At 46.7% G+C, this 11,988-nt stretch overlaps 1 long non-coding RNA gene across 1 annotated transcript; it reads left to right on the forward strand.

The window, feature by feature from the left end:
- Positions 1 to 366: 366 nt before the first annotated feature.
- LOC102383120 lies at positions 367 to 11,345 on the forward strand. The gene is made up of 3 exons (XR_324033.1): positions 367 to 572; positions 10,832 to 10,920; positions 11,062 to 11,345. It is a non-coding gene; the product is annotated as an uncharacterized LOC102383120 (long non-coding RNA).
- Positions 11,346 to 11,988: the final 643 nt, after the last annotated feature.

The following is an 11,988-nucleotide window of genomic DNA, read 5'->3' on the forward strand; positions in this document are numbered from 1 at the left end:
GATAGACAACAAGGGGCACTGGAGATGAAGCAAGTAACTTGGGGCATAGTGGAAATGAGCTCTGTCAGATGGTAGCGAAGGCAGAGGCTTTGTAATCAAATAGAGCAAAGAGCTACCTTGGAGGCAACATGGAAAACAGGTGAGAAGGCCAAGGGAAGGCAGAAAGCAAGAGGAGAGGGACTGGATACAGCAACTCAGATGGGCTGCCTGTCATCTGAGAGGAGGAACGGGCCTGATTGATACTCGGGCATGTCTGAGGCTGACCCTCTGTTTGAATGTATGGTGTATACAGGCTCTGAGTAGATGTGTTGAGTAATGTGAATGGGGAAAGTCTAGGGCTGGGGCCTTCACCTGCAGATAGACAGTTCAAGGGCAGTTATCATTGCCAAAAAAGCAAATGAGTTAATTTTCTAGCTAGATCAGATTAGGCTGTGTAGCAACTTCCAGAGCCTGGCAAATTTAGCAGCAGCTGTTGCTGCTGCAATACAGCGTGATTTAATATTGAGTGAGAGAATAAACCTTGCAAGCTCTAGACTGCAGAGGATTCAAAAGCAGTTGTTTTTGGTAAATAGGTAAGTGTTAATTTATTTTGCTAATCAAACCACTGTAGGCTTTGTAGTAAGATAAAGTGCAGCTTGATTTCTTCTGCTGCAAAACAGTCAGGTTTGACTCCTCCACTTTGCCCCCCAACACAGCAGGCCTATGCGTGCTCTCTCTCTCATGTTAGTCATCTGCAGTTGCAAACTTACTCTCAGTACCAAGGAATTGCTTTTGCAAATCTCAGTTTGACTTGGAGGCTGACCACATTAAGTATGTTTCTTATAAAGGCTACGTGCATAAATAATTGTTTGGCTTATGTAAAAGAAAGACAAATATGGGGAATGTATCACATCCCCCAGAGTTTTGCTCCTTGGGAAGATAACTGTTAGGTCTACGTGCTCCTTTAGCAATTCAAGTGTAGCAAAGCCAATGCAACTTTAACCCTGTTTCATTCATAGCAATCTAATGTTTTTGTGTTCCCCGCTTCTTCTTAAAGCAGTTAACAGATGCACCTGCCCATAGCCTACAAGTCTACACAAGATGTAAGTCATTTCTGTCTTGACACCACCTAGCACAATTTCAGTATTAAATATTTTGAAATACTCTGCAGTTTGCCAGCCAAGAATGGCCTTGTTCATAATATCTGCAGAATGACAGACTTAGAAAAGCAGTTGCAAAGTGTCTTGAGAAAGCATGCAGGATGCTAAGTTCAGTGTTGTGCAAGGTAATGGGACTCCTGTTACATCTTGCTGAGAAAGTCCACATCCACAGCTTTAAGATGAGTGTTTTAAAAAAACTGGAGCTGCAACCAACAACCCGGGAAAAACTGGAGGGAATTCACAGAAGAGCTATAGGACTGATTAAGAGGCAGAAGATGAGGCATTAGGTTTTCAAAGAGTGGGTTAAGAGGCAAGTTGATCAAAATCTAGAAGTGTTTACACTTAACTGGGACAGCAATTAGCCATTACTAAAACTTATGGTAGATTTTCCCATCACTGGCTGTTTGGCTTTGTTCAAGCATAACTATTGCACCTGATGCAAGAGTTAATTCAAAGAAGCCTTGTGGCCTGGGTGATGCAGCAAGACTAGATCATCCCCATAGACCTTTCCAGCCTTAAAATCTGTGAAGCTGTACTCGCTGAAATCTGTGTTCAACCTTATGCAAAAATGGCTGAGAGGAGCCATTGTAGCTGCCTGTGGTAGCTGCAGGATGCAGCAAGAAGAGGGAGGAGAAAAACAAACCAAAAATGGTTTGAGGCCAAAGCACGGAAGGAATTAAGCAACACGGCAGTAAGACTCGAGTGGTTGTGTAATGGAGCAAGCTAAGAAGGGAAGCTGGGGAACAGCTGGTCAGCAATTATTGCAGGAGGGGAGAAACAATTAACTAAATGAACCCTGGAAATCTATCCCAGCCTCAGTGCAGGGGGGCTGAATGGGGTCACCCCATGTCAGTCCTCCTCACCCTTGGATCAGCTTGCAGAGCTGCTGACCAGGCTGTCCCCGATCAGTGACTCTTTAATAGATCTAGAAACTGAAATCTGCTCATGTGACACCTGCAGAGCTTCATAAAAGTTAAAGGAGGGGAAAGGATTAGCAGGTCACACAGGATAGGGAGGGAGGAGAACAGCCCAGTTGTCACGTTGCTGGACTTGGGTGTGGGAAAGAAAATTCAAATCAGCCCTCTGCCACAGGGCCCCAGTGTGACCTTTCCTTGTGCATTGGGTCCATGTCTGTATAGTGCCATGGTGCTCGGCCCTCCAAGCCCATGGACTGGAAGGGCCAGCACAGCACAGTTGGGCCATGTCCTCTGGCCTGGGGGGTTCCCCACGGGTCTCGAAATTTGGCAGCAGGCAGTTAATGCTGTGGTCACTTCCCCATTGCCATATATCTGGACTTGTGGAGAGCCCCACAGGCCAGATGACGTGACCTTGTGGGCTGGATCTGGCCTGCAGGCCGGAGGTTGAGCACTGCGGGTATAGTGTACTGTTGCATCACATGGGGGTATGATAAGCATAGATGCTAAATAGTGAGAGGCAGTCTGATCCCCTAAAAGAGGAACCATATTAAGTGCCTAAGATAGATAACTATCCCCCTTTGTCTGTCAACATGGGACTGGCCCCAAACAGACACCGACTTGGGACAGCAGTGCCAAACTCCCGTAGGTTCGGTAGACAATCCCACCATAAAGACTACTGTCTTAGGGGCTGTCCCGTCTAATTTAAAATGCCGTGTGTATTGGGGCTCCGGCTCCTTCCCTAGGGGACTAGTTAAATGAGTCGGTGGATATTACTGCCTGCAAGTCCTGCCTGAAATTCATCTTCAAGTTGTCTGTGCTTCATTGCAGCTCATTATGCCTAGTTCTGTTCCCTTGGGGCCCTTTACAGTTCCTCTGCCTCTTTGTTATTCAGCAGCCAGATACTGCCCCCAGCACTGAAATCTATTGAAAGATGCGGAAGGACCTTTGGTGGGATTTTTCAAACACTCAGCATTGATGTATGTCATTTTGTGCCCACTGCCATGCATAACAACACACCTACAGACAGGGGGGAACCAGAGTTGGCCCAGTGATGAATGTTTGTGATATCTAGGTCAGAGGTTTTCAATCTGTGGTCTGCCGACCCCTGCGGGGCAGTAGACTATATCTAAAAGGTCTGCAAAAGATGACTATGATCAATCGAAAGTATGTGAATACCCACGCTTCCCATTCATAGGGGTCCACAACTCGATTCGAAATTTCCAAAGGGGTTCACATCTCTATTAAAATTTTTTTAGGGGCCTGCAAATGAAAGAAGGTTGAAAACCACTCTTCTACGTTATTACTTCTATCATAAGCAGCAATGTTTGGATGAGTCCAGTGCCGCTTGTGCCATCCTTCCTTATTCTTTACCTTGACCAACAGATCTGGGTATATAGGACCAGGCATATTTTTGCTGGCTGTGATCATTTCCATTCTAGTAATTGTTCCCCACTTCCTGTGACTTAAGTTAGACACCCTCATCGGCAGTCCCTCTCAGTTGAGGATGATTGTCTTTCATGGTTGCCTTATCTGTGGGTCCAAAGATGGCTGATGAGGCCAATCCAGGATCGCTGGGTTTTGTTGCAACTCAGGCATGTGTGGGGTGGGTGGCTCTGGATTCTTGATTTGATCCATGACATGTTATTTCTGCTGCTCCTGCCATGGAGCAGTAACTGGAGCCTGGGAGCAGAATATTGCAAGGAGTGTTACTTACCGTGCGGCTCTGCCAGGACTCCTGTAGCTTCAGCTTCTTTTCAATCATCCCTTTGCAACAAGCCAAATGATGAGGCGTGTTCTGAGCGTCAGCTGGAAGGAGCTGCTCTGAGGCGTTGTTGGGCTAAGTTTATGAGAAAAAGGACTTAGCAGAAAGAAAACTATCCATGAGTTCTAATAAAGTTTTCATGAAACCTCTCCAAAAAGGAAAAACAAGAGATCGAGTGAAGTGGATACATCTCTACTGGCTCCAGTGGATCAGCTCCTATGTGTACCAGATCTGAATGTAACAGTTTGAAAGAGTCGCCTTGCCTCTTGTGAGAATAAAGTATTTTGGGGACCCGTTTTCCTGGGAGTCTGCATTCCCCCCCGCATTGTGCCATCCTAGAAACACAGAACTGCCTTGTCTCCTTCTTTCATTGCGTCAGTCAAAGCATCGTGTTGTGCAGCTTTTAGCTTTAATGCTTTTGCTGAAGACATCTTGGTGCACGGCGAAACTCTTGCCATGGTATTCCTGGCCCTGAGCTTTCATTCCACTTGAAAAATCTGTCCCAGGAAAACACATTTGGAGTGAAAGTACAAGTGAAGACGCCGTTAGAGCTTTTCGTTTGCTGAGAGTGATTGCTACTGATGCTCGTGTGGGAATACATCAGACTCTATCTTCTTTCTCTTTGGCAATCCCTCGCAGTCGAGGATGATTATCTTCCATGATTGCCCTGTCTCTGTATCTGTAGATGGCTGATGAGGCCTATCCAGGATCGACAGACTCTACACTAAATACACCAGATATGAAATGACTGGACAGAGTCTTTTGCCCCCTTATCAGCACCTGTTGCATCAGGAGCAACATCAATGCATATTTCCTTTCCCTTTTATTATTCATACTGCATCGTTTTAGAAGTCCCCAGTCGTGGTACCCAAAAGCAGCCCTGGATTTTCATTTTCACAGTTTGCTACCTTGCCCCAGGGGAGGATTTTTTTCCCTGTTTCCAAATCAAGAGGGTGGGTCCAGGGAAGGATTTAACCCCTGGTTTTGGGGATCAGTTTATTTCTGAGTCTTAGCCTGCTCTTGCAAAAGCTCACCAAGTCTGGGGCCTGGTTATTCACTTGTCTAGCCAGCTGCCGGGCTTCCTTTCATATCGACAGCTACCCCTGTCCCATGTCACTGCCCATTTTTGTTCTGCATATAGAAAGAAATGGCCCACCTCTCTGCTCCCTTCCCAATTGCATGGCCAAATGCCATGGGCAGCACAAAGCTGATCACATCCCATCCTGACAGTCCCAGCTCCTCCGGGCTCTGAAAAAATGTTCACGACCCAGTCCTTGGGCAGAGAGAGAGAGAAAGTGAGATGTAAGGGCAGCACTCATCAAACTTCCTGCTCCAGAGAGCAGCGGAGCTTCTGTGCTGGCTGCTAAATTGTACTTACTGTCAAAACTCCTGAAAAAGCATTTACCGTAATGGGGGCCGAGGGGCAAACAAGTCTTTATAGTATTTGAGTGTCCCCCAGGCTCTGACGCAGGCAGTTTGGGGCCACAGGGATTGCTGGCATAAAGTGGAGCAGAATTAGGGCCATTTTAATTTAGATTGTGAGGCTCTGGTTTCCTATGGAGCTGTACAGCAGCCCCGAATCTCCATAATAAAGTATCCTCAAACAGGCCTCTCTCTTTCTGCCAGTCTACCCTCCTTTTTGCTGTCCCTACATCAAGGACTGCAAGGGGGTAGTGTCAAGCTCTTTCTGCTAGCCCATCCCCACTCTCCCAGGAGATCATCCTATACTAAGATACATTATGAGGGCTAGTTAACAGACCTTTGTACCCACGGCATTGGCCAAAGAGGAATGAGCTCAAAACAGGGCCCAGCATCAGAGCCTGATCTCAGTGATGCTGGTGCAGATCTCGGTTAGTCTCAATGGAGTTTTCCGATGTGAGGAAATCAGGCTGAGACCCAATAGGAGCTGCAGATACTCACACGCTTTCCCAGCTCTGGCTGGGAAAACTGTTCACACCGTTTCTTCAAGGCAACAAATGCAGATCTTAGCAATGCTGAGAATCCATGGCAGTTGTTCCTTTAGGAATGAGATGCCATGGGAAGTCCACAAAGATCAGGTTTTTCTTTTTTTATTTAAAAACATTCTTTTTCATTCCAAAATTCCCGTGGTATTTTATTGAATAAAATATTTAAGCATGGACAAACCCAAGCCTAGAGCTGACCCTCGGGGGGCGTGGGGCCTGGGGCAGATCAGCCTGTGTGAGGCCCCCTTAATGCTGCGCGGGGCTGTGGTACCCCTGCAAAGGGGGGTGGTGGTGGTGGGGTGGTCTCCGTGCTTCTTCCATGGCCCGGGGCTGAGCTGCCAGCTCCAGGCGGGCCCCGCAGGAGGACCCGTGGCCGCTCCGCCCAGCTCTGTGGGCCCCGCCAAAGTGCGGGGCCTGGCGCGGTCACCCCGACTCACCATACCCTAGGGACGGCTCTGCCCAAGCCTTTTGTTATCACCAAAACAAAATTTTTTTTGATCTACAAATGAGTAAATTTTCTACTGTTTGATTTACCCTAAAATAATCTTAAAAATACTTGGTTTTGGTCTAACCCTAACTGGTTTTGATTTGGCCTTTCAAAACAGCCCATGAATCAGAACCATCTATTGTTCCCCCAGCTCCATTCTCAGGTTGACAACACTGCGAAGGGTTAAGATTAGATTTGATGCCAGGAGAAGCATAGAAGAGTCTTCTGCTCTTTCCTTTATGCCATCTTGAGCCAGCCCCTTCCTCCCCCCGGCAACTAAACACCACTCCAGCTTCCTTGCCAGGGAACTGACTGAGCAAGTCAGCCAGACAGATGGCTCAACTTGCCAAGTCCAGTAGCACTTGGCTGTCCACAGCCATCCCTGACCCGGCCTCAGGAACAGGCGGTACATGCCAGGTGTTTGCCAGATGGCAGGCAGGATGAGGTCACATCCAAAGAAGAGGAAGAGAGTTCACGTTGAGAAGCCTTTGTTTCCTGCCTGGGTCTCCTCTTTCAGTCTTCATGTTTCCATGTTAATCTTCCTCCTCCCTGAGGCATTTCAAAGCTCCCCAGGTGGGCCAGTTTGGGTCATGCTGGGAGTTCAACTAGTGCACCAAAGTGAGCTGCCCTCTGGAGGGAAGCCAGGTGGGTTGGGTTACCTGGCAGGTGCTCTCAGCTGTGCATGCTCAAAAAGGCAGCTAATATGTTCGTTTCCATCCATCTCTTCTCAGCATGCTCTCTCGGGATATGCATGTCCCATTTTAACTGTTTCTGGCATTTCCAAGGGCGGAAGAACAGAGAAACCCAAAGAGCAGAATGGGAGGGTGCAATCGGCCAAATCCCATTGCACTCCTGCAGCTGCATAATGGCGACGTCTGGCACTTTTGCACTATTTGATCTTCCTCCAGCACAGATAGACACCGAATCCACTCGTGTGCGTGCACCTACTGGCAGTAAAAGGAGGAGAAAGGGGAGGGACCTTTCATCTTTTAGCCCAATAACCTGGTGGCTGGGCACTTGCCCAGGGAGCAGAAGCAGATCTAGGATCTAGCTTCTCTCTCTCAGAGGGAGTTTAAACCATCTCCCACCTTACAGCAAAGCGATCCCAACCATCAGGCCAGGTGCTGGGCTGGGAAGCGGGGAGGAAGGGGCAACCTACAGCATGAATGCATCAAGCGGCACTGGCAGCCTGCATGTGCAGCACGCAGCAGATCAAGGAGGGGCAGGCAGCAACAGGATCAGGCAGGAGTAGAAAGCAGAGTGGCAGATCAACCAGGGGAAAGGGATCAGAGTGGCATTTGGGGAGGGTGCAGGCTTAATCTGTAGCACGCCTGCCAAAAAGTTTGGCCCCCACTGTACTAGGCAGTGTGCAGAGCACCCTCCAGATGTCCTACCGATGCTGCCCTGGAGTCCTAGGCTCCTCCTGTCTGCTCAGCAAGCCAGCCCATGCTCCAAGGTATTTTTGATCTAAATAGGGGACAGATGATTTGGACAGCCTCCCTGCATGAATGTAGTGCCCAGCAACCAGCACAGCACTTAATCAAAAGCTGCACATTTTCCAAAGGCCCAGACAGGGTAGATAGAATCTGCACATTGAGCAGCAATACCAGGCAGTGGCTCGTAGATTTGGAAGCCGATACCTGCCGCCATACGAAAGAAGAAGATCCCCATTGCATAGGTGAGGAAGTGAGACCAAGGGTTTGTGTGTCAGGCCTAAGGTCACAGGAGGAAGCTATGGCAGGGCCTGGAAAAATACCCAGGTCTCCTGAGTCGCCCTGTAATGTCTCACCCATAGCACTAGCCTTCCTTAGTGACCAGGCAATTACAGACAATTATATATGTGTACCAAAGACAGTGAGAAAATGAGAGATGGAGAGAGAGAGTACCTAAGGGGGTTGGGGGTGAGGTTCTAGACAGGAATAAAGATGAAGGAGGAACACAGGGTGTGAGACGGGGAGGAAGAATCAGGATTCACAGACTAGTGGCATCTTTTATTTATTTACCCATTAGGTATTAATGAGTGCACCTTTTATGCCATATCTCCTGACATCATTGTAACAACTTTAAGCCTTTCTCTAAGCTGCAGTCTTTCTAGTATTCCTGTTTAGACTGATATGCTAACATGATTCTTGATATGCCACTTAGTACACTAGTTCCTATTATTACCATTCAGTTGAATGGGTAATTACAACACAGGGGTGGGAATGTTATTAAAGACACCTGGAAATTTCCTTTGACTTGGGAACTGGTGACTGCTGTTAACATTGCCATTCATTTCCTACTTCCGGTGGGCCATTTAGGGCTAGCGACCTACTGGAACCTGCTGGTGAGCGTGACTCAGGTAGCATCCAGAAGCAAAACAGCAAGAGGAGCTGACTTGGAGTAGCACCACTGGAAGAGATCCTACCTATTTCTACTGCTGTTACCACTTTTTTTAGAGATGTCTCCCAGTTACTGAAGACCTCTGGACTTAAAAGTGCAGAGACTCTATGGTAAAGAACATAGCTGTTATCGTCACTGGTTGCAGAGGCTGGAGATGAAGAAGACCCATTAATGATGGTGCCAGTGGAGTCTGTATATCACCCGAGAGCTGCCAGGTCCTATTCTTGCAATCTGTGAGCAATGTGAGACAGAATTACAAAGCCCCAAAGGAGTCTGTAGGACCCTAAACAGGTTCTGGGATCAGTCCATGAAGAAATCACGGTAGGATTGTGGTCTGTCCTCTTCAGGCAGTGCAGAGTTTGTTCTCTGATCTAACTGCCACTAATCTTAAAGGCAGCTGGGTCATAATACTGTAGAAAATGAGGGTTGGGAGAGACCTCAGGAGGTCACATCTAGTCCAACCCTCTGCTCATAGCAGGATCATCCCCAACTAGATCTTCCCAGCCAAGGCTTTGTCTACCTGGCTCTGCCCAGATGAGTCTGTATATGGCTTGTTCGCCTGTTCTTTGCATAGTCTAGTTTTGGGGATGAGGCCTCCATCCTTTCCTTTGGGAAGACTTATTCATATTCTCATGCACTGCACCATCGGTGAACACTTGGTGCCACGGGTCAATAACCTATGGCCCATGGGCTGGATTCAGCTTGCTAAGCTGGACCTTTGGCAGTGTTTGGTGGTGGGAGGCATTCCTCTGCCATGTCGCAGCGGGGTGGCAAAGAGAAGCGGTGGTGGGGAGAAGAGTGGCAATGGCAGTGGTGCCCGGGTCCTAGAGCGGGCCTGCCGGGGACCCAAGCTGGGGCATTCTGGTCTGCCACCAGAAAACATTGCTGACTGCTGCTCAGTACTGATCCTTCTCCACATTTCTTTCCTGCCCTTATTCTCTGCTGCTAGTTCCAGCTGTGGGAACTGTTAATTGTTTCAGTTTGCTGGCAATACCAAGCAAGTTGAAAAACAAAATGATTGTGTGTGGTTTTTCAACTCCTTTCAAATCAGATTAAAGGACGCTTAGAAACAAAAAGTAATGGAACATCAAAAGAACATAAATGTTTCCATGTGAAAGTGCCTGCGGCCCAACAGTTCTGAATTTTTCGAACCAGAAAACCCCCAGCCAAACAATCCTAATTTGGTACAAATCTATGAAACATTTTAGTGTTGCCAATGGAATTCTTCCCCCTCTGTACACCAAAAACGATGCTGTTTTTAGCCATAAAAGTGGTCTTTAGGGCACTGTTGCACAAGTTATGATTCCATTAGCCCTTTGCTGTGGGCACATGTAGACTGAGCGAGCATAAGTCCACTGTGTTTTTGGTCCAACAGCTGAATGCTAAGGTCACTTGCTTAGTAAACTGGAAACCCATAGGCAGGACCCCTTTACCCAGAAGGAGGTTGAACTGCAATAGGCCAGCTTCTCGGTGCCCTAACCACCATGCCACAGGCTGGGATTATGTCCTTTTTAAGCTGAGCCACTGCACCTTGCATTTAAGAGTTATTGGGTAAAATGCAGTGCAGTGGAAAGCAGTGCAGTGCAATGGGGAAGTCTCCACCCCATTGGGAACAAGCGCCCAAGCCAGGACTCAAGGCTGTCCCCCATCTAGTGCAGCAGGCATCTCGCTGAGCCACAAAGCCTCCAGACTGGCCTTTTCTGGTCCCACATCTCTCCTTTACTTGGCTGACTAGGAGGCCAGCTTCCAAAAGAGGGCTGGAGAGGTGACTGAATGATGCTTGCCCTGTGGGCTGGCCGCTAGAGCACTATGCTGGAAAATCAGAGACAGTCTGCACTGTAAGGTTATACTACCTGAGGTCCTATCCCCAAGCCGCTTATTATTTGAGAAAAATCAGATGAGGACCCAAGCGATCTGGTCTACTTTCACCTCTCTCTGAAAGAAGCAGCTCTTGAAATACTGGCTTTACAAGACTTGAGTTTGTTTTCAAATGCTGACCCTTACCCACACAAGAAACATCAATTTTGTTTGAGCGTGCAGCTTTGAGGAGGGTGCTTCTACCTTGTGTTTCTTTTATAGCCAAGGACAACAAGATGAGATAGGGTTTCGTAGGGGTATAGGATTTCTGAATCTGAGTCTTATCCGAGGCAAACTCTGTCTAATCCTTATCTTTGTGTCAGAAACAAGCAGACACCAGCCACCTCCGTGACAGGATACTCCTATTGCACCAGGGGAAAAAATAACACAGGCCATTTGACTTAGACTTGAGGTGAGTGGCTGATTTGGCTTTTATTTCATTTATTGTGTTTAAAGGAGTGCTAATTATAGTAATAGCAGGGTAGAAACTTAACTGACCTTAACGTATAACATCGCATTGTATTAAAACAGTCCTTTTCTTCTATTTCAATAGGACAAAATGTAAATCAATCATGTTAAAAGGATCCCATTGGACCAAACAGAAAATGGCTCCCGGATCCACTTTATGTTCAGTTTTATGCATGTGCTAATTCTTGATGCTCTTGAGAAAGATGCAAGATGGATAGATGGAAATGATGCATCTTCTGAAAACAATGTTAAAGGAATTGTTCTTTTTCCAAGCCATAAATTACCCTGTATCATTGCATTTTGATGATGGTGTGCAGGTTTTTGAATCATTAGGGGCTGCACAAAATAATCATTAATATTTGTAATACATCTTGTTGACTTTTATTCATGACAGAGATGCCCTAAGTAAAATATATTTTAGTGTGTCTATATTCTATTTTATTCTCTATTGTGTTTAGCTTGTTAGTAATCTTAAGCATAGAGGGTAGGAGCATTCATGAATAATTACAGTTGTGTATTGAAGTGTGATCATTTAAAACTTGGAACAACAGACGAACCATTTTTTAAATGATATTCATTGATAAAGTACCGGTAAGCTTGGCAGACATAGAAGTGCCTGCCACCTGATGACCACGCTACTAATAGTGGAGTCCTTCTCAGCTGAAATCAGTGTAGCTACTCTATGTTTGCATTGGTTAATAGACCAGAATTTGGCCCACAACTCTTAAGGAGAATATGAGCCAAATCAATGATTTCTGTAACTTTAGTGAAGTCAGGAGACTTACCGAGAGATGCATTTGACTAGTTGTAGAAAATCATCTATGAAATCCAAGTGGTCTTTCTTGGCTTTATTCATGAGTCTGTATTAGGAAGGCTCCACATCGAATACAGAACAAATAGTAAGGACAGCGTGTATAGCAGAATGCACACAGGTTATTTGTAAGGTGTAGAAACTAAACCAGTAACCACTGTGGCATCAAACCAGGATTTATGTTGGCGTATGTAAATGGCC

This window comes from Alligator sinensis, unplaced genomic scaffold, assembly GCF_000455745.1.
Source record: "Alligator sinensis unplaced genomic scaffold, ASM45574v1 scaffold872_3, whole genome shotgun sequence".
NCBI lineage: Eukaryota > Metazoa > Chordata > Crocodylia > Alligatoridae > Alligator > Alligator sinensis.